This window comes from Orbicella faveolata, unplaced genomic scaffold (assembly GCF_042242905.1).
Source record: "Orbicella faveolata isolate gen_17 unplaced genomic scaffold, um_ofav_v1 contig_46, whole genome shotgun sequence".
Lineage (NCBI taxonomy): Eukaryota > Metazoa > Cnidaria > Anthozoa > Scleractinia > Merulinidae > Orbicella > Orbicella faveolata.
In genome coordinates this window covers 6,408,529-6,436,081 of record NW_028301576.1, presented here as the reverse complement: position 1 = coordinate 6,436,081, position 27,553 = coordinate 6,408,529, and the positions used below count along the sequence as shown (strand labels likewise).

General features: G+C 37.2%; 1 long non-coding RNA gene across 1 annotated transcript; it reads right to left on the bottom strand.

Moving 5' to 3' along the window:
* Window positions 1-18,869: 18,869 nt before the first annotated feature.
* On the bottom strand, window positions 18,870-22,819 carry LOC149098146 (uncharacterized). Its single transcript, XR_016203733.1, has 2 exons — window positions 21,618-22,819; window positions 18,870-19,239 (listed from the first exon to the last, which is right to left on the bottom strand). It is a non-coding gene; the product is annotated as an uncharacterized LOC149098146 (long non-coding RNA).
* Between the last annotated feature and the right edge of the window lie 4,734 nt (window positions 22,820-27,553).

Below are 27,553 nucleotides of genomic sequence, written 5' to 3'. Positions count from 1 at the left end.
CCTGGTGAGATCATTTGGGGGGGTGGGTGTGGGGGGATAAGATCTTTATTTATTAACACACTTTGTTGAAGTTTTTAAGTAATGGACAAGGACACAAGATTTGGCCGCAAACTTAGTTTGCGGCTTGTTTATATATCCTTTTTTCGTTATTTAATGATCTAATGTTGTAGAAGGTTTCAAGAGCTCTTTTTTGTGTCCTTTAATTGGCCCTTACACCTTCTTAACATAAGGAAAGGCTTTGCGAAATTTCACTTAAGTACTGTACTTTGATTCACATTGTTTTAAAGAAGAAAATGCTGATGAAAGCTACCTTGCAAGTCTTGTTTATTGCTTAAATAGTTTTCAAAAATTTAGTAATGTTTTTCCAAAAAGTCACATAACTCTTTTCGAAGACTTGCTCACCTCCTTTTTTAACATTTTATTTTAAGGTGGTTGAATTTAATATTGATCAGTGCTGCAGCCCATTTTCTTAACGGTTCCGTCTAATCTCTGTGATCCTGTTGACAAGAATTATCATTATTGATCAGTTAGAAGGCAAGTGTAAGTGCTATCTAGACAATTGAAAATACGTGCACTGAGACGTTATATGCTAATTTACCAACTGTACTGGGTTAACAAGAATGAGCGCAAAAATTTCAAATCTCTATGTCAAGTTTTTTCTTTCTTTAATTTCTTTTCATATACACAAGCTATTCGTATCGTTTAGGTTTGATAGGTTGCCATCAATATTTGGGTGCTACTTTATCACAAAATCCGTTAACCAGGATTCTATTATCATTCTATAGAAAGTCAAGTTAACAACGTGTTATGCTAAAATGAATAAGAACTGTAGATCTACTTCAGCTACCTTCAAAACAGCAAGGAACACACATGGTATCCATGGATACACTGACTAAACTTATACTAGAAAATTCGGCAATGTTGTCAGATTTGATATCAAGACAACATCCCATACAGTTTCTTTATTTCTTTATTCTCATCACTTGACTTTTTGAGAATGTTTTAAGACAGCTAGGAGAAATTGTTTGTTGATTTCTAGTTCTTGAGAATTGAAAAGTTCATTCAGTTCTACCTTGCCGCTATTTTCTACGTGACGAGCACATTGCATCTTTCGAGCTAAATCAAGCCATTCTTTAAGTGAACCTCAAATTACTGTTTATTTGTGTAACTGAAGTGTGAAGAAACATATTTTAAACTCAAAATTGGTAGACAAAAAGCTCTATTTCGTTTTGGAGACTGATGGCAAAATCAGATTTGCAAAGTATCTCGCTTGTCAGTTTCCCACTGTCAGACATATTAAACAGAGTGCGTTTATTTTATCACTGAACTTGTCGTGTATAGTAAGTCCTTTTATATAGAGAACGGGTTTGTTGGGGAATTTGATGCCTCGCCGACACCTCTCTTAAGACCGTAGCTAGAAACGCTCCAAACATGTATGGAGTTACCACTTTTTATCGGTACTAACTGGAAAATTTAATATCCATTCACGACAAACAGAAATATTTTATTATTCTAGGCTATATTCTTTCCAGGAATCTTAAAGGTACTGAATAATTTTAATACCTTGAGCTATTCCGCAGCATTTTTAACAGAGTGTTGCCAAATTATTTCTGGTTACAATAAAGTAATGGAAAATCGAAAACTAATCCTCATTATGGAATAATATAACTTTACTTCTTGTTTACTTTTGCAACAAAGTGGGCAGCACTATTGAACGCTGGAAATGGATAATTATAACTTAACTCACGTGTCTGCGTATTGAACATCTTATTTTTTAATGTCATTGTACAGAAAGAAATAAGGAAAAAATCAGAAATCGAGAGTGAAATTTGCCTTCCACCGCAAGAGTGGTTTTGCACGAGAACTCGTTTTCAAACAGAAGGACAAGGTAAACTCGAAAATGGCCTATTCACTGTTCCATCAAGACAATGATCCAAAGTTGATGACTTCCTTTTTTCTCATCATCTTGTTGAAATTAATATTATTGTAATTAACTGAAATTATTAATTGAAATTCTCATCATCTGCAGAAAGGAGAAATGAGCTGTCGATCACTATTTCTTGGAAATAATAGAGTTCATTTCTATAATCGACATAACACGTTTCAGTGATGAACGACTTTTTTACTTGAATTTGTTATTGCTTTCTAGGAACAATACCTGAAAACTGGAGCGGAGCGAATGCTGGAAAATCACATCTTCGTTTGCTCCGAAATCGTAAAGATATCTTTCTCTTGAATTTATAAACAATCCACCTCTAAATTACAGTTCAACAAGTTTCTCACTTTTTCTTCTATAAATCACCAGTTAAGAACATCACAACCTTTTTTGTACAGGACGCTTAAAACAAAAGTACTGTTTTTCCTTATCATTTTTCATGTGACTGTACCATGCAAGGAATTAAATTCGCACTCCTGTTATTACTCTGGAATTTTTTTCCTATTTTTGTCGTTGAACTTCTTAGTCGTCAGTTAGTTTTTTTTTTTAATAAAAAATGCTAAGTCGAGCTGCCACAAATTGCAGCCGCTTCATTTAATGCTCTAAAAAAGGGACTGTATCGAGATGAAATCTACACAATATGCCACAAGAACAGTTCTTACAATTTGTCTGTGGGTAATTTATAAAGCCAGAATTCCTAAATCAAACGTAACGGTTATTTTGGGGGCATCGATTTCCCTTCTTGAACATGTACTGCAATTTTGGTGTCAAGATTGAACTTAAGCAAAGTTTTCAAACACGTGAATCCAATTCTTTTCTTTGACCTTTTCCAATAAGAACGCCGCAAAGAGCTTGCAAATTGTACATTTCTTCTACCCACCCTCCTCTTTAACAATGCATAGAGTCAGCTTTAGTCACGACTGAAAACAATCTGTTGCTGGTGTTTTGTGGCGCTATTTCAGCCCACAATCCGAGTGATTTGACAAAATAAATCTTACATTTAATATTTTTTCCACTTAAAAGTATGAAACATTCAATACTTAGTTGCTACATTCTTTCTCGTATATTTTTATATGCGAAAGATGAAAATTTGGCAATAAATATTGTAAATTTTGACATCAAGACAATATCTCATAGTGGATGTATTATTTATTCTGATCACCTGACTCTTTGGCAATGTCTTAATTCAGTCAAGAGATTTAATTGCTGATCCACTGTCAATTTTATAACTTTATTATCCGTTGGCTCGTTTGCAATTTTTAAAGCGGTGCTCTTGAAATGAGCTTTCGAGCTGAGTCAAGTCACTTTTTTGTGCAAGTGATGTACGAAGAGTCAGTTTTTAATTCGAAATTGGCAAGAAAGCCGTCTATTTATTTCCCTTTGGGCTGGTATATACGTAGCCGAACAGTTTTGTAAACTCTCTCGCCTGTCACAATTTCCCTTTGTCAAACATAACCATAATACATTTATTTTTTAGTCATGTGATGCAGTGAACAACCGGGTTTGGTTTAGAATTGATGTCTCGCTGACATCTGTCTTCAGACCCTGTTAACGCCCAAACATTGAATTCACCACTCATGGAACACTTACTTTTCGTATCAGTTCTAGCTGGAAATTATACACTCGCGAAAATCAGAAACACTTATTGTCTGATGTCACCAAAGGAAAAAAAAACACAGGAAAATTGCGTTAACTACTCTCGGAATTACGCTAAAAGAGGCGGAGAAACAAATCATCCCACAAAGTTATCCCACAAAGGTGATATGATTATAAATTTGACTTTACGGAAATGTCTTACGAAACACCGCCCTACGCTCCCAGTTACCCGTGTGTTCTAACTTTCCGGACATTAGGGAGCTCAAGCAAACCACGACGGCAACGGCAACGAAAACTTTTGGACGGAAGGGCAGTCTCAGTCACGTAGAAATTTATTAATCTAAATATTGTGTTGATAATCATTGCTTATTTTTTTTCCAATCTTCTTACATTGCGTAGCACAGTAAAGGCAAGCGCTAATGTGACTGACTATTGGTTTCCTATAAAACAAAAATTGGAAAAGCCAAGTAAATGGGTCAAACTAAAGAAAGAATTTAGCCTTGATGACAAGCAAGTTTCAAAGGCATTTCTTCTGCCAGTGAGGACTGCTAATGAACCGTATCTACGCTCCTTTCGGTACAAAGTGTTGAATTCTGTTCTCTTTACTAATGATCGCCTGTGTAAAATAGGATACGTTTCTAGTCCCAACTGCATCTCTAATCAGCAAACGGAAACAATATCCCATATTTTGTTTGGTTGTTCTTTCTCATATTCTTTTTGGCATGAGGTTAATGAAAAAGGTTTTGAACATAATCAAGAGTTGCAGAAGCCTCTCGCTTACATATTGCGATGTTATTGTTGGGTCTTTTGAGGAGGAATATGGATCTATTTAATTATATAGTAATTTTAGGAAAATCTTTCTTGTGGACTTGTCGATGTAGAGAAACATTACCTTCCTTGAGCCACTTCATAAGAATTTAGAAAATTAAATATGAAACTGAAAAACACATATTTCAAATCGAATAAAACGAATTTGTTTAAAGAATAATAGAAGATCTTTGAGGATGCAATTTTAAGGTTACTTCAAACCTTCGCGGAGCTACATTGATCGATATTTTTTAGGTCAAGAAATTTAAAGTCCGCAAAGCTCAAGTTTGCATACTGTGAACGCTAGGGGCTCTGTTATTTCATTGGCTCGCGGCTTTTCAAGATGACACATCCCTCTGTGAAGGCGAGATATGTTTTTAAATCTTAAAAAGTAGAAAACTCGCACTCGTTTTTCGAGAGAACCCCTTCTCTTTAAATGAATTAATAGGGTATGCAGATTTGACAGTTTTCCATGAAATTCGGTCAGAGCATTCACTGATAGATATGGAACAAAAGTGTGTCGGCGAATTCCCTTATTTTAAATACTTTCCTCGTGGCGGCCTTTAACGCAACAGGTTACGCGAATTTTTCGATAGTCGAACTTGACAGATCTATAAAAAGATAACCAATAGAAATAAAAGAAAACGCTGACACGTTATTGGAGATTGAGGCTTTGTGATAAACACTGCACAGTTATTTTGCATGAACGATCGCATTTGATACCCGATTAATTCGCTGGGGCGTCAGTCGGTCATTTTGGAGTTGACGGCCTCTGCCGCCTTCGGAAAGCAAAATCCAAAACAAATCATAATTTTACCCAATTTTACATTTTATAACCTTTCTGTTGATATATAGTTTGTGGGGGTTTCCTTGAAAACAGCGCGCATACGAATTTTTTTCTGGAATACACCTGCGAAGGTTTGAAGTAACCTTAAGTAATAATTATAGTAGACAACGCTATTATTAAGGAAAATCGTTAAGTTCAATAAGTATGAAGATAAGAATTGACAAAATCTTTTTTCTTAATTAATTCAATGGGGTGTCATTGTTAACTTCTGTACGTAAACCAACCTTTATTCGTTCTTCTGTAAATTAATTGTTAAAAAAGGGATTGTAATTGATGTAATTGTGGAAATAAAAAATCCCAAATGAAGAAAAAAAAACATAAAACAGCAACGAAAACGTCACCAAACGAAAGGTTTATTGAGTAGAACAATGGCTGTGCGCGTGCATTTTAAATCTTTGTGCATTTTGTAGCAGTAACGTGACATGAACAGGTTCTGTGAATTTTGAAGAACGTAGGTCGGGATGGCAAATTTTTTGTATTTCTTTTTGGAATGGATCGCTGGCATTACATATTTAGTTTGAGCAAGTTTTAAGTACTGATTGGCGGACGGAGCAGATATGCAGATTGTTACGAGATTAGAAATACCATTTTTCTTTCTAGGAGTCGTCCCTGGCGTAGGTATCGTCGTTGCTGAAGCTAGCTATTTCATTTCTTATCCACAACTCAAAATTCATTCTTTCATGTATCAAAAACAGAGGTTTTCGCAGGCAGTTTCCAATGAAATTGAAAACAAAGTAGGGAGTTTAAAACCAGTCAAGAAGTATGATCTTTTAGGTCGATTTAGATGAACGACAGAAATTCCATTTATTAATTACATAATCTGCGTTTTTTTCAAGGATTTCCAGTTCGACGTCTAGCTGACCCTTTATCATTTCTTTAATATCGTTGTGTTAACACAGTTTTAATTTTCGTTTTATGATCAGTTATAATAATTCATGAGACTTCTTTAAAATTTATATTTTCTGAATATTTTAGCACAAAGTTTCGTCCAATAGATAATACGGCCAGTCAACAATGCTCCTTTCCCCATCGGAATGTCATTCAAAACGTTTTTTCACATGAAACACACTAATAAGTACAATTTTGCTTTGTTAACTTTTTAAATGAACTTCAATTTTCTGTTAACATTGTATCACGAACATTTGATGAGGGAAAATTTGATGAAAGAGAACTCATCGCAAATTGCGAAAAAACGTTTTCTCCGCGAAATTTAACCCGTAGACCTAAATTAAGTCATAGCAATTTTTTTTAAAATTTTCTCTCTTTCTGATCTATCTACTAGTCCATGTAAGATTTAACCCCCCGAAGAAGACATTGTACAGTTTTTGAATGGTCAATGTGTAAATATATTCTGAAATCACCTAAATATATTCTGAAAGTCCCTATATATTTTAGCCGTTTTTCATTCTTTTGGAGGGGTGGGTCGGTTAAAATATTCAAAAAAGTATCCTTACGTGCCTTCATAAGCATGCCGTGATGAAAAAAAAAAAAACTACTCAGGGCTCCATAAATGTAAACATTATGCAAGTAAAAAAACAAGTTGAGAATTAATTGCAAAGGCACTTCAATAAGCTTGTATACTCTGGTATTGTTAGAAGTCATATTGCCAAATCCTGTGTTAAAAAATTCCAGTAACGGTACGGCTCACCAAGTTCATTCAATAATCTTCCTCCGAGTAATTAAGAAGGAATCTACAAAACGTTTGAGTAACAAGTGGAAAAAACTTTGTACCGAGATTATTCACATCGTATTGTAAACGGCTGTGCGACTGTTTTAAATATCTTCTCGAAGGAAATTATTTCTAACAACATCAAATGTCGACTGAAACAGATTTTGAAGTTCATATGAAATACTTGAAATTACTGGTGAAATGAAACTGATGATGAAAGTCTACCTTTGTTTGCACAATTTCTCTAAACTTTGAAACTTATTTTCCCACATTTCCATGGGAAATGGTTTTCGGTGTTATTTCAAGCCACTATTTATATCTTAACCTTTTAGAAAATGCAGAAAGGACTGCAAGATACTTAGAATTATTCTGGATGGAGGTTTTTGTCCAATAAAAACTGAAATTGCTCGATTTTCTCTCGGATTTTGTCTTAGTTATTATTGTAGAACTAATTAATGATTAGATCTGAATAAGGCGACTTTAATTATTCTATGCTCAATTCAGTGGAACGTTTTCACGTGACGTCATCAAGCTTTTAAATCCAAACGTAAAGAGCCACCAGAGTTTCTATCCTCATCAGGCATAAGAGGTGCGAAAATTATACATCTTGACAGCATTTCAGCACAATGGTGTCCTTCGTTTGGAAACAAGTGCATTTTGAATTTTAGAGTTATGGCAGTGCGGGACATCGCGTTTGTCAAAAAATATATACTTATCTCATGATTTTTACACCTTCGTGAAATAAAAGTAGCAGTTAAGTGTTAATATGTTGGTTTGTACAGAATAAGCAATCAATGGCCTAGATAACCAAGAAGATCCAGATTGCCACACTATTTTCCGGCTGCCATATTGGCGAATCATTGCTGAGGTCATTTTTTACATTTTTCCTCATTGACATACTACTTTGCATGGAGAAGGTGTCACGGTAGACACGAATTGACTACAACAATTTAAAGAGCTTGTGAAACTTAGTAATTGGTGAAACTTTTGGCTCTTTGGCTGAAATATTCGAGGAGAAATTGGCCTTCAAAAACTGCCAAATTTCTGGATGGCAAACGCCCTTATGAGCTTTTACATTCTTTGTTGAATTTTGAATTTTTAAACCCGCGTCGCTCAAAAATTATTCAATACATCGAGCCACGGAGGTACACCAATATGGCGGCACCATACTGAGCTCAGTAAATTTGTGCAAAACATTTAGGCAAATAACTGAAGTTTGGGATAGCGCATAGACCTAAAACTTGGAGAGAAGTCTTCTTTATTTATCTTCAATAACATCGAATTTTATTGTTTTTTTTTTTTCTATTGCACGACAGTGAAAACGACCTATTGTAGTCCAACTATCTGACTAGCTGTGCCTTTCCAGGTTTTTTTCAAGATTTAAAATCCTTCTTTACTCGACAAAAACAAAAACAACAGCAACAACAAGAACAACAACAACAACAACAAAAACCGAAGAAGTCCTTTTTAGAGCAATCTTACTTTTAATTTGGCTCATTGTGATATTGTCAAGAGTTATACGGCTGTACAAACAGCACTCTTACATGAAGTTCACAATGTATGAGAAGTGGCGAACTGGAAGATTAAAAACTTTCAATTGAGATACTTCACTTTATATTCTCGAGAATACTACTCAAATGCAAGGATGTATACATGCAAAACGACAGTTCGATGTATCATTCATCTCGACTTAATGGAAAACTAGTGAGCATTCACGAGATGATTTTATTGATAAGCCGCGGCCATGTATTAATTACTTACTACCCCTTCCTCTTCATTTAAATTTTTCTCGAAAAGAAACCACCATTGTTCTCACTTTAGCAAAATACTTTTTTCTGTTATCTAAATTTCCGCAACTTTTGGTTATGGTCTTCATCAATGCCTTGAAAAAAACAAGAATTACGAGAAATAATATTCGATAGTTTCAGGTTGACCTTCAGCATAACGAACAGAGTGGTAACTTTTAACACATCCCATGCTCAAAATGTATATTCTCATTACTGGTTTTCTCATTGTTTTAAATGCTAACTCTGAGAATTTAGTTTTTCAAAGTGGTAACTCTTAAGTACATCCCATGCTCAAAATGTGTGTTCTTGTTACTGATTTTCTCATATTGTTGTTAATATTAATTCTAAGAATTTGGTTCTTCATCAAGACAATATCTTCTAGTTAATCAGTTTCTGAGATTTTCATAATTCTTACACTGAAACTGTTAAAAGTTAACGAGAGTAGAAATAATGTACTTATCTGAGATTTGATGTTTCCAATAGTCAACTTGTGCCAGAGTCCAACAGTACATTGCGATCCAAGATCGCTACCCTTTCTGTCAACAGTGATGTATCAGCCGCCTGGAGCGAGAGAGACAGAGAAAAAAGAATATTTAATCAACACTACCTTGTCAACTAATAAATTTACAGCAGTGTTAGATACAGTTGAGAACTATGTAAATTTTCAGAAAACAGTAGTGTTTTGATGTGTTTTTGAATTTTAGCATTTTCTTCAAAAATGAAGTAGAATTCCCATGGAATCCAAGATGGGTTGTATTGTTCGCGCTTCCAAGAATCAAGGATAATACTTTCTAACTTGGTTATAATATAAGCTAGCTATTAAAATTGGATTTAATGATTATTAAAGAATCTTTGTTATGACTATTTACGTCGTGGTATTCTCCTCTTCACCTAAACGTTTTCAGACGCTTAATTCCAAGAACGTGAAATAAAAAGTGCAAGAAGTTCCTTCACATAATAACTCCACCCCCCACGCGAAAATGATCTGAGCCAACAAAAGCTCGACCCAAAGTCCTTCCAAACAAACGGTAGTCTCATTATAATAATTATTATCGAACATAATACAGTGCACGTGTATTGTACTGATATAAATTATGGCATTTTCTGGACAACAAGACAACCGTACGCTTATACGCAGCAATGGTACGAAACTTGAAAATCTATCAATTTTACAATCAGAATCACGATTTTTAACACTCTTGGAGTGTAAAGATAGGAAAACCATTATCTACTTATCTGAGCTAAGATGTTTTTCCAATAGTCATCGATCGTACGCCAGAAGTGAAGCTCTGCACACTGCCATCCAACATTCAGTTAACGTTGATGAAATTCAATTAATTAAGGTTGATGAATAAATCCAGAAACTCGTGAACTGTCCTTTAACACATCTTTGGTCATCCTGGAGATAGCAGAGCAAACGGCAGCAACTTTAGTTATTTAATCACCTAGGTTTACTTATGATTATCTTATGGACAGATAACTTGCTCACCCCAAAAACTTGTTCGCATGTTGTGGTCAGAAAGTTGAACCATAATAAATGGCCGTCACAAATTAAAACAATCGATTTGGAACAACTCTTCAACTTTCATGTATTTCTATTCAACTTGGTAGCGTAAGAATGAGTTGATAATGAAGGACAGCCGCCATTTACGATGAAAGACTTGCTGTAAGGTTGATAACGAGATTTACTTACTTTTTTAATTAATCCTCTTCGTTCTCTGTGGGACACAAGGCAGCCACAATCCATCTACATCTCTATTTTATACGATATGTTGTTCCTCATTGAGCTCATGGCAGGCGCCAGGTGGTTTTTGGCCAACCAGGTTTGCTGTTGCCAGTTGGTGTCCATCTCTAGGCAACCTTGGGAAGTGTGTGGTCAATCCATCGGATTCATCTGCGTTTGATTTCCATGACAACATTCTGGCAATACGTTTTTCTGTCAACGGATCAGAGATAAAGAGCAATATTCACTGCTTGCAGACATTGACGTCAATTGCTTTGAATTCAGTTTTTATACAACCAAACAGCTCTTTGTTTCAAAAGCCAATTGCTCTCATGTTGGCGAACAAATAACAATATAACTAGCCTAACGAACTTGCAAATCCTTTCTTGCGCTGAGAATTTTGGTATTTTTTGCTCGTTTTCCTCATTGAACTACGCCTATAGGCTCGTCAGTTAGCTTTGGCAGTGTAGTCAATAAGTTAGAAGTTCTTAGATTCTTGCTATGGATTTCAAAAGTATTTTTTTAAACAGAAAAACACGATCGCAGGACGATAAACTGAAGCATTCTACGAATGGATTATGTAAAAAAACAAAAAAACAGTAAAACTTTAGTGCCACCAAATCGTAAGATCTTAGACTCGGTACTCGATTTCCTGTATTTGCAACATAAATGAAAAATGTTTTCATTTAATAGTACGAAATAAATAATACGTGTCACTTTTGTCTGTGGGTTAATTTTAAGCAAAAATACGTCCAAATTCATTATATTACATGAAAGCTAGCGACAACTGTGATTCACTTATCTGAACTTCAACGGAGTTGTCGTCAACATGAAACTTGCCAGGAGTCCATAGCTGGTCGTGCTACACTTCATTTGAATTGGTGAATGAGGCCTGTCACTCCAATTCAATTCCTTTAGATACAACTTTGCTGCCTCTGGTCAATTCTTGTGAAAAAACAGGAAACTCATGGTTAAGTTTTTCGCGTGTTAACTCAAGCAAAACTGACTTGATTGAGTATTAGTATCAGTTAACGGACGTCTATCGGCCTTGCACTCAACAGAACTCCCTCAAAATGTGGAATAACACTTTTAAACGACTACCAACAAAGTGGTGCACTGCAGTGGGAACGAACTGAAGATTATTTATAGGTTTTGATATAACTACATAACTGTTCTTTGCGTATCAGAGCAAAGGCAATGGCGATTGGAATTTTCTGTTTTTATAACAGTTAAAAAGAGTGTATATGGTAGCGCTTCGAGGTGACGAAACAAATTGCGAATGACAAAGTCAAACGGCAAACCAAGCAGATTATCAAGCTGTAAACAAACATTTTATTAAAAATAATCATTCCGTTACTCACAAGAGAAATGTTTGCTATTCGATTTTCAACTTCGCTTAAATACAGTCTTCGGTGTCAAGGAAAACACATGCACCTCGAAGCTTTCACAGCATTGAGGAAAGTTTTATTATACCATTAACTGATCAAATTGAAAGACGAGGGAAACAGCTAGGACACGTTACTAGCTAGAGAAAATGTGGACTTACCTGAAGGAAGCACATCGACTAAGATGTCTTCGCCCTTGCCTTCAATTCAACGGCGATAAATAAAGAAAATATGGACTTGCCTGAAGGGAGCAAAGCGACTAAGACGTCTTCGCCCTTGCCTTCAATGCAACGGCGACCGACGCTAAAATGGGTGTGTCATTCTACACTTCTTTATATATACCCACATTAAAATTCATTACAGTCACGAGAAATATGCTTTGAACAAAAGAAATACATCCCACGTTAAGATTGTGTGCTTTGAATTGTGGAAAATGAGCAACTTGGGGGAAAAACACGCACCTGAAAGGAATTGTGATCCGAATATGCTATGTTTGTAGTTAATAGGCCAATTTTGATATATTAAAATTCTAACTTGGCTCCGCGAGGCTTAACGGAATAATAAAAAAAGAAGTTAATTATTCATCCCTTAGACCCGAGGCGGTCTCTTTTGTTTTATTCCCCTAAGCCTCGGAGCTAAGTAAGACATTTAATAAATCGAAATTGGCTCCTAACTGTCGAAGATCTCACAGACAAGAACACCGCGGTGAAGCGTCGTAAAACGTACTTTTGGTCCAGCTAAGTAATTACGGTTGCGTCATAATTCAACTTTAATAATGATGAAATTTATGCGCACGCAAATTATGACGCATACTCAGTTTTCTTACCTCTTTTTCACGTCTTTGGAAAATATCTTTGGAAGAAAAACTTTTCTCTGACAATGAATAAGCTGACGCAATCGCACGAAGATCTAACCATCGACACAACCAACATTTTTAATTTGACCGTAAAAATTCCTGTGGACGAAGTTCGCTGGAAAGAACGTGCTGCACTACGGTATTTTAATTTAGCGCTTCTATATCTAGAATTCAGTTTCTTTGTAGAATTTAAATCTAGCCATTTGTTCGGTTTCTTTTTAACATTTTCTTTAGTTCTCATAATTTTTCGTATTTTTTTTTTACGGAAATAGCCAAATTTAAGCTTATTTAAAGGAGCTCAGTCACGGTTTGCGCATATTGAAAAGTTTAGCCTCAATTTTTCAAATTCGTCGTTTGCAATCCGTGTTAATCTTCTCCATCCTTCGCCATCCTTGTTCCTTTATGGTTTATCATTGTGTCTTTGGTGTTTGTCTTTCTTATTAAACTGTTATTTTTCAGGTTTCCTGTACCTTCCGTATCTGAAGGTTTATCCTGTCCATTTGACGCGGTGAACCAGCTTTTTCACTGCAAAAGTACACAAAGGAAAGGTTAACAAAGATTGCCAGAGATAAAGTTCGATAGACTGTAAACAACAATTCTATTGTCTTTCAGTCAATCATAATCCAAAATCACGATGTGTAATTTGCACTGGTGTCACACTTTTGCACTGATGTTACACTTTTCGCACTAGTGTTACACTTGAACTGCACTGCTCTCAGCTAATCAGAATCATTTAATTTTTTCATGTATATTATTAACTTTGTAAGTACACTCAATCCTGGACATAAGTGCGTTTGTTCGCGATACAGCTGGCCTTCTTACAGGGGTGGGTGACTTAGCTCAATATGTAGTTCTCATAAAACATTCCCAATGCATGTAATTCTCTTGGGCTACAGTGTAAACGTTACAGAAGTTTGCAAATGTATTACAACATTCTTTGCATTAATGTACTTGAGAGTGAATGAGGGTGAATGAAGGTGAATGAGGGTGAATGATGGTGTATGAAGGTGAATGACGGTGAATGAGAGTGAATGATGGTGCATGAGGGTAAGTGATAGTAAATGATAGTGAATGAAGGTGTATGAAGGTGTATGAAGGCGAATGGGGGTGAATGAAGATGAATGAGGGTGTATGAAGGTGCATGAGGGTGAATGATGGTGAATAAAGGTGTATGAAGGTGAATGATGGTAAATGAAAGTGAATGAGGGTGAACAATGGTGTATGAAGGTGCATGACGGTGAATGAGGTTGAATGATGGTGACCGAAGGTGTATGAAGGTGAATGAGGGTGAATAGTGGTGTAGGAAGGTGCATGAGGGTGAACGATTGTGAATGATGGTAAATGAAGGTGAATGAGGGTGAATGATGGTGAATGAAGGTGTATGAAGGTGAATGAGGGTGAACGAGGGTGAATGAAGGTGAATGAGGGTAAATGAGGGTGATGGCGTATGAAGGTGAATGATGGTGAATTAAGGTGATTGAGGATGAATGAGGGTGAATGATGGTGTATGAAGGTAAATGAAGGTGAATGATGGTGTATAAAGGTGTATGAAGGTGGATGAAGGTAAATGGAGGTGAATGATGGTGAATGAAGGTGAATGAGGATGAATGATAGTGAATGAAGGTGTATCAAGGTGAATGAAGGTGAATAGTGGTGTATGAAGGTGAATGAGGGTGAATAAAGGTGAATGAGGATGAATGATGGTGAATGAAGGTGTATGAGAGTGAATGAGGGTGAATGATGGTGAAAGAGGGTGAATGAAGGTGAATGAGGGTGAATGATGGTGTATGAAGGTGAATGATGGTGTATGAAAGTGTATGAAGATGAATAGAGGTGTAGATAGGTGAATGGAGGTGTATGAAGGTGAATGAAGGTGTATGAAGGTGAACGAGAGTGAATGAGGCTCAATGAGGGTCAATGAGGGTGAATGGGGGTAAATGATGTTGTATGAAGATGAATGAGGATGAATGATGGTGTATGAAGGTTAATGAAGGTGAATGCGGGTTTATGAAGGTGAATGAAGGTGAATGAGGGTGAATAAAGGTGAATGAGGGTAAATGATGGTGTATGAGGGTGAATGAGGGTGAATGAGGGTGAATGAGAATGAATGATGGTAAATGATGGTGAATGAGGGTGAATGAGTGTGAATGATGGTGAATGAAGGTTTATGAGGGCGAATGAGGGTGAATAAAAATGAATGAGGGTGTATGAAGGCAAATGAGGGTGAATGAAGATGAATGAGGGTGAATGAAGGTAAATAAGGGTAAATCAAAGTGAATGAGGGTGAATGAACGTGTATGAACGTGTATGAAGGCGAATGAGGATGAATGAAGATAAATGAGGGTATATGAAGGTGCATGAGGGTGAATGAGAGTGAATGATGGTGAATGAAGGGGAATGAGGGTAAATGAAAGTGAATGAGGGTGACTGAACGTGAATGAGGGTGTATGAAGGTGCATGAAGGTAAATAAATGTGAATAGGGGGGAATGCAAGTGACTGAACGTGAATGAGGGTGTATGAAGGTGTATGCGGGTGAATGAACGTGAATAAGGGTGAATGCAAGTGACGGAACGTGAATGAGGGTATATGAATGATCGTGGATGAGGCTAAATGAAGGTGAATAAGGGGAATGAATGGAAACAATGGGTGAACTAGGTATTAACAGCGGTATTGGGTATGGTCAGCGGTTTATTATCAATACTGGGAAGAAGTTCTCGGGCATGATGATAAAGAAGATTAGCGTCAAGGGAAAAGCATTAAGAGAGGAGGTTGTACTTGAAAGAGTTTGTGGTGAGTTGGCAGAAACATTCAAGGTTTAACTGGACTCTTGTGCCAGCGAGTTCGGATCGGTAAAACATTGTAGCAGTCTGTCCGTAGTATAAATAAACAACAACAAAAACCTTTATTAACGTGTCTGGGGTATTTAGAATTTGAGAGGGTTTTTGATTTATTTAGTGAACAGGCGAAGTTCTTTCGCTACAAATACGCGGTACTTAGGTTAGGTGGTATGAATATGTAAGGGACGTATGAAAAAGTGAGGAAGTTAGGAAGATTTTTCAGGACAGTTGCAAAGATGGTGATATTGTACAGTCGATCGTTTTGTGTTATCTGGAATGTAACAAGCGCTACAGTTTGAAGTATGTCATGGAATTTCAGAGCAATGGCAAAGCAAAATGTCGGAGGTTAAGTATCATCCATATACGCCAGAGGATAAGGTTTTCTTTGTTAAAGTTTGGGTCTGCTGCGGCTCTTAGTCTTCGGAAACGGCTTGGTAAAGTTCTAGATCTCCATATGTAGTCGAACGTCCAACCACCTGTTGGATTGCGAAGCAGATCGCAGCGATCGATGTTACGGAGGACAAGAAAAAAAAAAAGGATGCCTGGTTATAAGTAGTAAAAATAAATGTGTTTGAAGGAAGAGAACTTGTTCGTGTTAAAATAAGATTTAATTCCCTTTCTCGCCGAGTTATTCTCGAAGGTTTTTTCAGAGCTAGGTGGTAAACCAAGTTGGCTACAACTTGTTTGGTAACAAGCCATCATGTCGTCAAGGTCAGTTTAAAACCTTTCATTTATCACATTTACGTCATTTTCTGGCTTTATAGTCGTACGGTTTACTTGATGTACTTACTTGTTCAGAGTTGTTCCTTTATGTTTCAAGTTGGCAAATTATTGTATCCAGGGTAACAGCAGATCCTGCTTTTGGCAAAATGTCACAATTTTTTTTTTCACCTTAAAGGTTATGGCTATTCCGTTAAGTGTCTACTAGGGTGGCAAAGAGACGATCACGATTGTGTTAAGGAAAGATATAAGCCAATCAAACTGAATGAAAAGCTTTTTCGGTGTGTGTGCGCAATTTACATTGTGTGACTTGTGTAAATTAAATGCAAAACGTAGCAATTCAAGGTGCTGAGAATAATTGCCAATCTGAATAGCAACTTGAACTTTGTGTTGTGACTCCAAAAATAACACAAGTCTTGGAAATGACTGAGATTTTAATTCATTTGTAAGTATTTTTACAATTTATGCACCTTCCTGTGGGGCTGGAAATTACATCCTTCTTTTGCTCAAACAGTGGGAGTGGAGAACAAAAACATCAAAAAGGGGAACGCAGAGAAGTGGTAACCAGAAAGATTATGGCATTGGTTGCTAAATATAGCTCAACTTACACAAATAACTTCCTTTTGATAAAACAGAGGAAATGTCAGCTTTTGTCTCTTTTAACTTGAATACAGGTCTAGTTGAACCTCCTAGCGTGACTTACTCTCCTCGTCAAACAGTTCTCCAGATTACAAAAAGTTTCAAATTCAAAGCACTATATTTGGAACCTCTTGTAAGCAACCACCTCTTAAGTGGCCGCGACCACTTCACAAATAATAGAGCCTAAATTTCATAATCTGATGTTGTATCATTATTGCATTCCTGTGTAGTACAAGAGACTGAAATTTGTCATTGGAAAGTACCAGATTCTTTCTCAAAATTGACTTTTGACACGAATAAAACATTTAAAATATGGGGTAAGTCTCTGCAGTTACCATATGCTAATGAGGCAAAATTCTGACCCAATATGGTCTAAGCTCTCATAAGCAGCCACCTCCCGTAAGCAACCACTTAGGCTTGACATTTTGGGTGGTTGCTTACGGGAGGTTCGACTGTATTTAATTTTGTTCCGTCGTACAGGTATTTCATGATAGCATCTATCTAGTGCAACATTTATGCCAGAATACCTAAATAGCATTCCTCGGGTTCTGAACAGGGTTTGTACAGGTCCTGGAAAACCTGGAAAGTCCTGGAATTTTATTGTGGCATAATTTTTCCAGGGCTGGAAAGTCCTGGAAAAAGGCTACTGGTCCTGGAAAGTTCTGGAAATCTGTTAAACTCAAGTAAAAAATATGAAATGTATGGCAGACAGTAAGAAGAATTAACATTGAGATCTCGGGAGTGAAAGGGATAATGTGAATTTTAGAGTCCTGGAAAAATCAATCTGAGTCCTGGAAAAGTCCTGGAAATTTTTTTCTGGAAAGGATATGAACCCTGTCTGAAGCTTTAAAATCCTCCCAAACCCTCCCCCCCCCCCCCCCCTGCTATGAAAGGTACCCTACAGTAGGAATTAAACTCCTTGTAAGAATTTGGTTGCTAAATATAGCTGAACCTCCTTGAGTAACTTAAAAAGAGGCAATGTCAGCTTTTTTCAGGCTTTGTTTATTTCTAATTGAATGTGGGTGTTGTGACGACAGCATCTATAAGTGCAAAAGGCCTGTTAGAATGCCTGAAATAAAATTCCTGAAGTCCTGAACATTCAATTTTTTATGTGGGAGTATGCCCTCAGATCCCCTTCTTTGAACCCTGTAAATACGCTCAAACCTTCACTAATGACCATACAACTCCTTTTCGTGAAACAGTCAAGGCAATTCAGCTATGATTTAGGGGCTCTGATCCTTGTATATTTTTATGACTTAACTGGTGCAGTGTCAAAACTGCTTATACTGGCTTAAAATCATCTATGTTTTTCAGACTGCAATGATTTTACTTTTTAATTTTCATGGGGGGCCATCACAGACATTTAGGGGTACACGGGGGGTAGGAAAAAAATTTCTGATGAAGAGGTACTTTTTATCAAATCCCACCAGCTGTCCCCCTCCCCACCCCATAAAAAATGAACAGTCCCTAATGAGCGATGTTTCTTTCAAAATAACAAACATAAATTGCAGTGACTGGAATAAATCAATAAATCAATAAATAATGGCAAATTGATAATAATATTGTGGAAGTAGGGTATGGTTTGCTTCAACAATCACTAAGTTAAGGGCAACCAATGTAAGTGGCAAAAAATAACATTACAAATCCAAGATTAATGTGCTGCGTGTATTTATTTTGTAGACAAGTGTGATAAAGATGATTTTGGTCTTGCTAAACTTGCTTGAATGTGTTTAAAGTAAAAGGCCTACTAATGAGTTTGCCTCAGTCATTGTCATTGACAATATCAATGTTAAAACTGATGAGAGTTAGAGATTTCTCTTCACCTAGTGTTTAGTTGTTGTATGTAACTTTTATTTGCTCGGTGTGTCCATTCCTGGGTTCTCAGTACATGTGAGGGGCCCTCATGTGAGGCCATGTAAAGGGAAATTGGGCTCAATGGAAAGGCCTGGTTGAATTACATGAAAAGAATGTTTTGGACAAATAATAGACCTCATACTATTTACAGTGGTTGTAACTTAAATTGCAGATTGGGGATGAAAAAAAAAAACAAAACACTGACTTGCATCTACTTGAAAATAATAATTTAATTACAAAGTATGTTTTTTAAACTCAACACCAGGTGGGTTGACAGTCATGTGTAAATTCACATAAAACACTTATTATTTATTGATTTAAGCTTATGTGTAGTCTCCCACTACCGCCAACATTCAAAGGAAAACAAGTGCACAGAAGTGGGAGATCAAAAATGATTGAACAATAACATCCAAGAGTAGTAAATTTTTAATTGAGATAACAATTCAAGACAGGCAGTAACATGGTAATGAATATGTAAATGCAGGGTAAATGAGATGATGTCTCAGTTTAGTAGAGCAGTTAGTATCCAAAGCAGGATCCAAAACCCTTGAACATCGGCCAAACAAACGGATGGCATACGTACTACAACAAGAAAACAAGAAAACATTCTTTAAAAAACGTTTAAAACAGATCTAAAAAAGTAAAATTGTCTCTAAATTTTCGACCGCCTTCTGCGGTCTTCTTCAGAGAATGATGATTTCGCGCGATTCACAGAATTTTTAATAAGCTGCATGGGACGTTATTGCTCGTTGCCCCCTAGGGAGGCAACCAGTGACGCGTAAACCCTTGGGAAGGGTGCTCTTTCATTTACGGAGTTTTTGTCTAAGAAAGAGTGCAAGGATTTTCAGAAACAGTCTTTTGTTCTTGCCGCTCACACCTGTTTCAAGAATGTTGGCGTAACTAGGATGTATATCGTGGCCGGATTCCGCATGTTGTTTAATTGCGGAATTGACATTTCCATTTTGAGCCGCGAAAACATCAGGACAGCTTTCAAACCAATACAAACATTGGGAAATGTTTTTCAAAAAGCCCAAGGACCGGCCGACAAAAGAGCAATTAAAAGGCATTGTGTACAAAGTGACCTGTCGGACATGTTCTTTCACGTATGTCGGGGAAAGCAAAAGAAATTGGAAATCTCGGGGGACCGAACACAAGCCCGGAACCAATGGAAATGTCAATTCCGCAATCAAACAACATGCTGAATCCGCCCACGATATACATCATAGTTACGCCAACATTCTTGAAACAGGTGTGAGCGGTAAGAACAAAAGACTGTTTTTGGAATCCTTGCACTCTTTCTTAGACAAAAACTCCGTAAATGAAAGAGTACCCTTCCCAAGGGTTTATGCGCCACTGGTTGCCTCCCTAGGGGGCAACGAGCAATAACGTCCCAGCTTATTAAAAATTCTGTGAATCGCGCGAAATCATCATTCTCTGAAGAAGACCGCAGAAGGCAGTCGAAAATTTAGCGACAGTTTTACTTTTTTAGATCTGTTTTAAACGTTTTTTAAAGAACTATGAGCACAGATCGCTCCAACAGTTTTATTTATAAGAAAGCATTCGTTAAGATATAAAGGGAACAAGCCGAGCCACAAAATTTTTCACTTATCGTGATATAACAAGGGTATAAATCACACAATCGTGGCGCGAACATCTGACAAATCAAGAGAAAAGCCACAATTTCAAGTCCGATTTTCTTAAAGTTCAGCTATCACGCAAAAATAATCCACAATACTGTTCATTGTTATCCAGCAAACGAAAGCGCGCGTGCTAAACAAACGTTTTCAGCATAGCATGATTTCCATTGACTAGTTTTGATGCAAAAAAAGCTTACATGCAATTGAGACCTGGCAAATAACTGGCCTATGTATGACACTGGCAGCTCCTAGAAAAGGTTCGTTTGATTCTCATGATGAGAGCAGAAATCGGCCCAGAAACACCAACCTTCTCTCAACTCGCAACGACTGAATGTGTCCTTCATTGCTGTCCGCGTGTAGTCCGCGCGTTTATGACATATCCACGCGAGAGCCCTTTCTTCATATTAGGAAGTTAAATTTGATTGGTTCGGAATAATCGGCAGCATTGAACCAGAGTTAAACGCTTCTAGGTGATATGCTTCTGATGTAAACCAAAAAAAAAAAAATTTGCATAGCGCGAAAAGGCCTAGGTACGAGTTTATCGCTACAGTGTGACGCAGGACTTGTAAGTACGTGTAGCGATTTTTTCCGTAAGGTCGCGTAAGAAATAACAACAGGAGACAAAGGTAAACTATTCGTTCTTTTCATTCCTTTATTTACTCTCTTTCTATTCAACAAGATTGTGTGCTCCCTGTGAGTCAACCAAAATTAAGTACCTTTCAGTTCGACCAAGTCAAACTTCGGTGAACAGTTCACAGTAGTCGCAAGTACTACTGAAAAAAACCTGTAATTATTTCTGCTTCGACCTGTTTTTCGATTAGGTTTGACCAGAGAAGATCGAGGTATAAAGTACCTTGATCGTCTCTTGGTTCGACTCATTGTCTACGGCGTTTGCAAAAAACGCGAGAGGACTGGGATGAGTTTCGTATATTGATTACATTGAAAATCTAAACATTTCAAATGAAATGTTACTAAATGAAAAGCTACCCAGTCAAGTTTGAGAGTTTTCAGCGGAAAATTGTCCAAATGGGAGCCTTGCAATAGTGGCAAAATTCCATACAAACCCTTACAATGTTGTGGCCTGTCTACCCAGTCCATACAAACTCTCTATTTTAGGTGATATTTGAAGAGCTATCATTTTGCCATTTTCCTCCTCTAAATACCTCTATTCTTCCTTAAGACTCTCAAATTTAGTTTATCTTTCATTTGAATATCATAGTTTTTCAAACAAACGGAAAACAACCATACTCTTTCCCAGTCCTCTCACGTTTTTTGCAATGGGCTATTGAGTGTCGAAAAACCTGAACCAAAACAATTACTTACCTACTAGGCTACTCAGCAAATCTCAAACCGTAGTTAAACCAACTGCAGGACCAAAGTACAGTGGAAGCTCTCTTAAGGTTACAGTATACCTTCGGGTCGGCAATTTTCTTCAAATTTGGATTTTTGGGTCAAAATAGTGGTCGAAGAATAATCTCTAATTTCTGGAAAAAAAAAATTGGAAAAGGCTAAATATTGGCGGAGAAATGGCGGTTTTACGTTTTCACCGGAAGTAAAAGTTTACCTCTTGATTGACAGCCCTATAGCGCGTATGCAATCAACCGAGACGATTTTCGCGGGAATTACCTATATGGATGTCACGAATTGACTACTCAGTTGATCAGCATTGTTGTTCTGACTACCCAGCATCTTTGGTATTAGGCGTGTCTCTATTAAGTTATAAGTAAACATAGACCACGTTTAAACCATGGACTAGTTCGAAAAAGCGAAAACAGCGAAGAACGAATGAAAATACATCAATGAGTGAAGAAGCGAAAGTTCGCCACGCGGATGAAGCTATAGTTATCGTATAAGGCGGGCAAATATTCGTGGTAAGAGAAAAGAAAGGTTCTGTAAAAATTTCGGAACTTGACAGCAATAACAGGGATGCTGACAGAGACTCTTCTGATGAGTCCGATATCGACGAATCGTCGGACTCATTGAGACCATTTGAAATATTATCCATGCACAGCTGCCCACACACAGTTGCTCTCCGCGCTTTCTTTTGTTTGTTTCCTTCGCTCAGCCACTCTAGCGTTCGTATCCTGTTTAGTCTTCTCCATTTTGCCAGACCAGCTTCAAGAAAAACCGAGCTACAGAAAAATTATCTCTCTACCTTCGGTTCCTTGAGCGCATTGCGAAACACAAGAGTTTTTTAGAGATTCGCGCGTAAATTTCACCAGGAGGTTAACGGTAGTAAACTTTCCCTGCACTGATTGGCTTAGTTATCTGAGAACCCAGTTGAAGGCGTTTGTGGGCGGAGTTTGTTTACGAAGCAGAAAATGTTTCTTAGCGCTGTTTTCTCGAATAAATTTTTTCACTTGAAGCAGACACTTGAAAGAGTTATAACTCAAAGGGAATTTGTTCAATTGCTCTTAAATTTGGACAGTGGCTAGTTTAACATATAAACTACAAAAGCGTGTCTGGGAATTGTTAATTTCGAAATACTTTTTCTTCGAGAGCGATTTTTGTACGATCACTCCACATTTTTTTAAATCCTATTTCGAAAATGTGCTGTAACTTTTTACTGCAATTGAATATGCCAAAACGCAGACACGTTTTTTAAGCGCTTTGGGCCCTGAAACCGAGGAAAAAATTAAATTGGCGAAAAACGAAATTCGCTTTGACTTGTAGCTTTCGAAAGGTGATTCGGGCGCTCGCATTTAGTGGTCGTGAAAAATTCGACAATTCATTTTCTTTCAAAATTCTTGGTATAGTTTGATAGCCAGCCCCATAAGCTTTAATTTGATATAGGGGTTTAGGTATCTACAGCTTAAACTGCACGCGCTACATCGCTTGCGCGCGAGACACCCCTGAAGGTATACTGTAACCTTAACGGACACTTCACAAAACCCCGTTTGAACTCCCGAAAAAACTCTGTATTTACTCATTCACGTGAGCGGCCGCGGAGACTTTGAGGGCTTTGAGACTTTGAGAGGCGGTGCCCTACTGTGCCGCAAGGATACACCGCCCGTGCTTGATGGATTTGGTGTGGGAAGGGCAAGCGACACGATGTTGTTGTCGTAATTCCCCCTTTCCATGCCCGATTCATCAGGCTCCTCCTGGTGGCCCGGTTGGCCCTACTTCCCGACATGCAGGCCTCTATTGTGAACGAGGGTAAGTAGTATTTTTTGTTTCAAAATCCATACGTTAAGATAAACACAGTCCAACGACATTTTCATTTTCTTTTCTTTTTTTTTCGTTTTGTTTTTCTTTTTGCTTGTTTTTTTTTGTTCGAATGAGCGTCTAGAGGCCATGGCCTGGGGTTACCGTGTTGAAATTCGTCACCTACAGGATTAGATGCCTTAGCCCTGCTTGTTGTTGGTGCTCCTTGAGGAGCGATTTCTTTCACGGTGCCTGGAATGGGTGTATCCGTTGAACTTATCGAACAGGATAACTGTTAAACATTAAAAGTGGGATTTAATTTTTTAAAAAAAGTTCCACAACTAGGAATCTTGGCATGTCCCAAACAAGAAACCCATATATGATATTTGTTTAATTATTCAATGCAAGTCTTGTTAGGTTTATACCACTCTTATTCCCAGTAATGCTTGTTTTAAATACTTTTTCGCTGACCATATGACGAACAGAAACAAAGGCGCTGAAGATGAGATATACATTTCTCCATCATGTTTTATTGTTGCACCTTTGGCGCTTTTTTTTTTTTTTACCTTATACCCCATTCACACCAACTAAACCAGGTTTAATTAAACGAAGTTTCATAAAACTCGGTTTTACAAAACATGTTTAATTGAAGAACTGTTCACACCAAAGACGCGTTTACGTTCTGCGTAGCCTCATTTTGATGGTAAATGTTGCCAATTAAAATTTGTAAACAAAATGGCGGTCAATGGGTTTGATCGCAGTGTTCTCTCTTCGTTATGGCAGTCACGGCTAAAGGAAACCCGCAAAATTACTCAAAACCAAGAACGGATTGCACAGAGACGACTTCGTCGTTATCTTCGTCGCAGACGTCTCGTTTCCTCCTTGTTTTTTCTGTTTCTCACTCGATATGTTTTCACGCATTTACCTGTTCGTCGTGTCTGGACCAAACCAAGGTCGAAGTTGTTTTGGGAAGAGACGTGCCAGGGTTGGAATGAACGAGACTGGGTGGAGAACTTCCGAATGTCCAAAGAAGCATTCAATCGTCTGTGTGTGGAACTTTCCCCACATATTTTGAAAAGGGACACAAACTTTAGAAAAGCCATTGCAGTGCGTCATCGAGTGGCGATAACATTATATTGGCTTGCGGACACTGCACAGTATAGAACGATCGCAAACCTATTTGGTGTTGGGAAATCCACTGTTTGTGGTATTGTAAAGCAGGTATGTGAGGTGATTGTGAGAATTCTTCTCCCCAGATATATTTACGTTCCCCGAAGTCGACAGGAGGTACAAGAAAAGATCGATGGCTTTGAAAGTCGCGCGGGGTTTCCGCAGGTAGTTGGCGCAGTCGATGGTTGCCATGTCCCCATAATTGGTCCTGAGCAAAGTCCGGATGACTACATTAATCGGAAAGGATTCCATTCGTTAATCCTTCAAGGCCTAGTGGATTTTGATTATCGTTTTCTAGATATCTGTGTTGGATGGCCGGGTAAAGTGCACGATGCACGCGTTTTTAAAAACTCTCCACTGTTTGCTCTGTGTTGCGCTCGAACTTTCCTCCCGCCCGACATGTCTGTGATGATATCTGGTGTACGAGTTCCTCCTCTGGTATTAGGTGACTCAGCTTACGCCCTCAGCGAATGGCTGATGAAACCATACACAGATCGTGGAAATTTGACCCCGGATGAAAGCACTTTCAATATCAGACATAGCACGACGAGAGTGGTGGTTGAAAATGCCTTTGGTCGATTGAAGGGGAGGTTCAGGAGTATCAGTAAGAGACTAGACTTAAATGTTGAAAACTCCTGCAATGTTATTGCCGCTTGCTGTGTTTTACACAATTACTGTGAGAACCTGCATGAGTTCTTCGATGACCAGTGGCTCAATGGTGTCAATATTCATGTTGGAGTTTTCCCAGGTGATCCAGACCAAAGGCAGAACATTAATGCCATAGCAATAAGAGATGCTATTAAGAGCTTTTTTTAATACAAGCTGAAAAACTTTATGAAAAATTTCACGCCTATTTTGTGCCAGGTATAATGCACCCCTCAAAAGCAAATAATCTATCGCAAAGCTTGCATCTCAAACACACACACAAGTGATGTACATGCTTACTTTTCCCCTTATGTATATAGTGTAAATAGTTATGTAAATATTGTAAGTAAAGATTTTTGTCTGGGCAATCCTCCACCAGGGTCATGTACTGTCCCATTTGTAATTAGGTTTGTTTCATAAAAATCAGGTGTCTGTTCCCAAAATTTGGTACCTTAAAAATATCAACATACATTATACACCTTCAAGGATGTCACAATGCACATATAATAATAACAAGATTTAGCCTTTTTTGGACTGCATCAGCCAGATGGGCTGCTAAGTTCAAACAGGAACTGTAGCTTTTTTAAGTCTGACGTTATAAATAATCTCAGAAATACCTTTGAAGCCAATGTATAATTATTTGCTTAAGAAGCAGCAGAAAATGAAATTACACCCTTTATTGTCACTGATTGTAAAGCTGAAAGCCATTTGATAAATATTAAAATACCTTGTACTTTTCAAGGTGAAATTTGTTTCACCTCTTGTAATCTATTACTGTAAGTTATACCATGGGTGACAAATTACTCCTTAATTTTGATGCAAAATATCAGCATAAATTTATAATTTTACATCTAATATTACACTCTTGATCATATAAACAAGTGAAAAACACTATGATTGTAATTTGTCATCCCTGACATTAGAAGGTAATCAAAAGGTTATTACACATGAAATTAGGCAATAATTTCAACTGAACTAATAAAATGCCTGTAGATTTAGTTAATTTTACTTGTTATTATTTGATTACACATGTCAATTTGGCCATACCTACCACATGTTCTCATAGGATAAATTTAAGCGTTAGTTGTTTTCCTAGTTATTTTGTTAGTAAATTTAAGTGCTAGTTATTTTCCTATCTGAGCATTAGCTGTAAAATGATACAAGCTTACTGAAGGAAAGAGAAAAAAAATATCAGAACTTTTTAACTTAGGGGTTCAGTTTGGATTACCAAGAGGATCTACACGTAATCACTTAACAACATCATTGGCTTCCACTGGCATTAATGTCATTAATTTCATTCAACTTGTTCACCTGATCAGTGACAAGTGAAAAGAAAGTTCATACGCCAAAGAAGTTTGTTTAGACCTTTTAAAATAAACCCCAAAGTTCTCTATTATACATGTAGTTGTATCACTGAGGCTACAAAATTATTCACACATTGTTCGTACCTGTTTTCAGAAACCAATTTGCAGGACTTTTCCAGGACTCAGATTGATTTTTCCAGAACTCCAAAATTCACATTAATTCAAGATCTCAACACTGCAGACAACTATTTTCTGTTTTGCATTTTTACTAGTTGAGTTTAATAAATTGTCAGACTTTTCCAGGACCAGTAGTCTTTTTCCAAGACTTTCCAGTCCTGAAAAATGCCACAGAATTCCAGGACTTTCCTGGTTTTCCAGAACCTGTACAAACCCCTCTCCATACTTCTTGCTTTGGACAACTGGATGAACCACAGAAACAAATTTGATTTATTTTGAGTTAAATATTGAATTATTTTTTCCATGAGATCCTTGTTCCTTGAATTTTACACTAGCAAAGTGAGAGTGGTTTTGAAGTTTGCAAGGCAAAAGTCTATCCAGTAGCAAGTATTAATTTCTATATAACAATTATTAATTATGAAAGAAAAAAACAACAAGGAGTCTTGGTTAATTTAGAAAGAGACAACACCAATAACCACTGTTGAGTTTTGGGTACTGTGGGTGCACAAGAAATTTATACTTACTGCTACAGCATACATGTATTGTTAAATATGATTTTCACCCCAGCTTGAAGCAAAACAGAAATGTAAGTTCATTCCATAATCATTTTGCATATATTTATTTCAATCTGTGTTTCCTCAATTTTCCCTTGCATGTTTGATTTCATTATGCCTCATATTCTCAAGCCCAGACACAAGGTAAAACATGTCAGATTGTGACCATTTCAGCTATTAATTGAACTTCACGTGACCTCAGAACAATTCTAGCTTTATATAATATTTCTCAAGCAATTTAAAAATAAAAAGAGAAAATCATTGC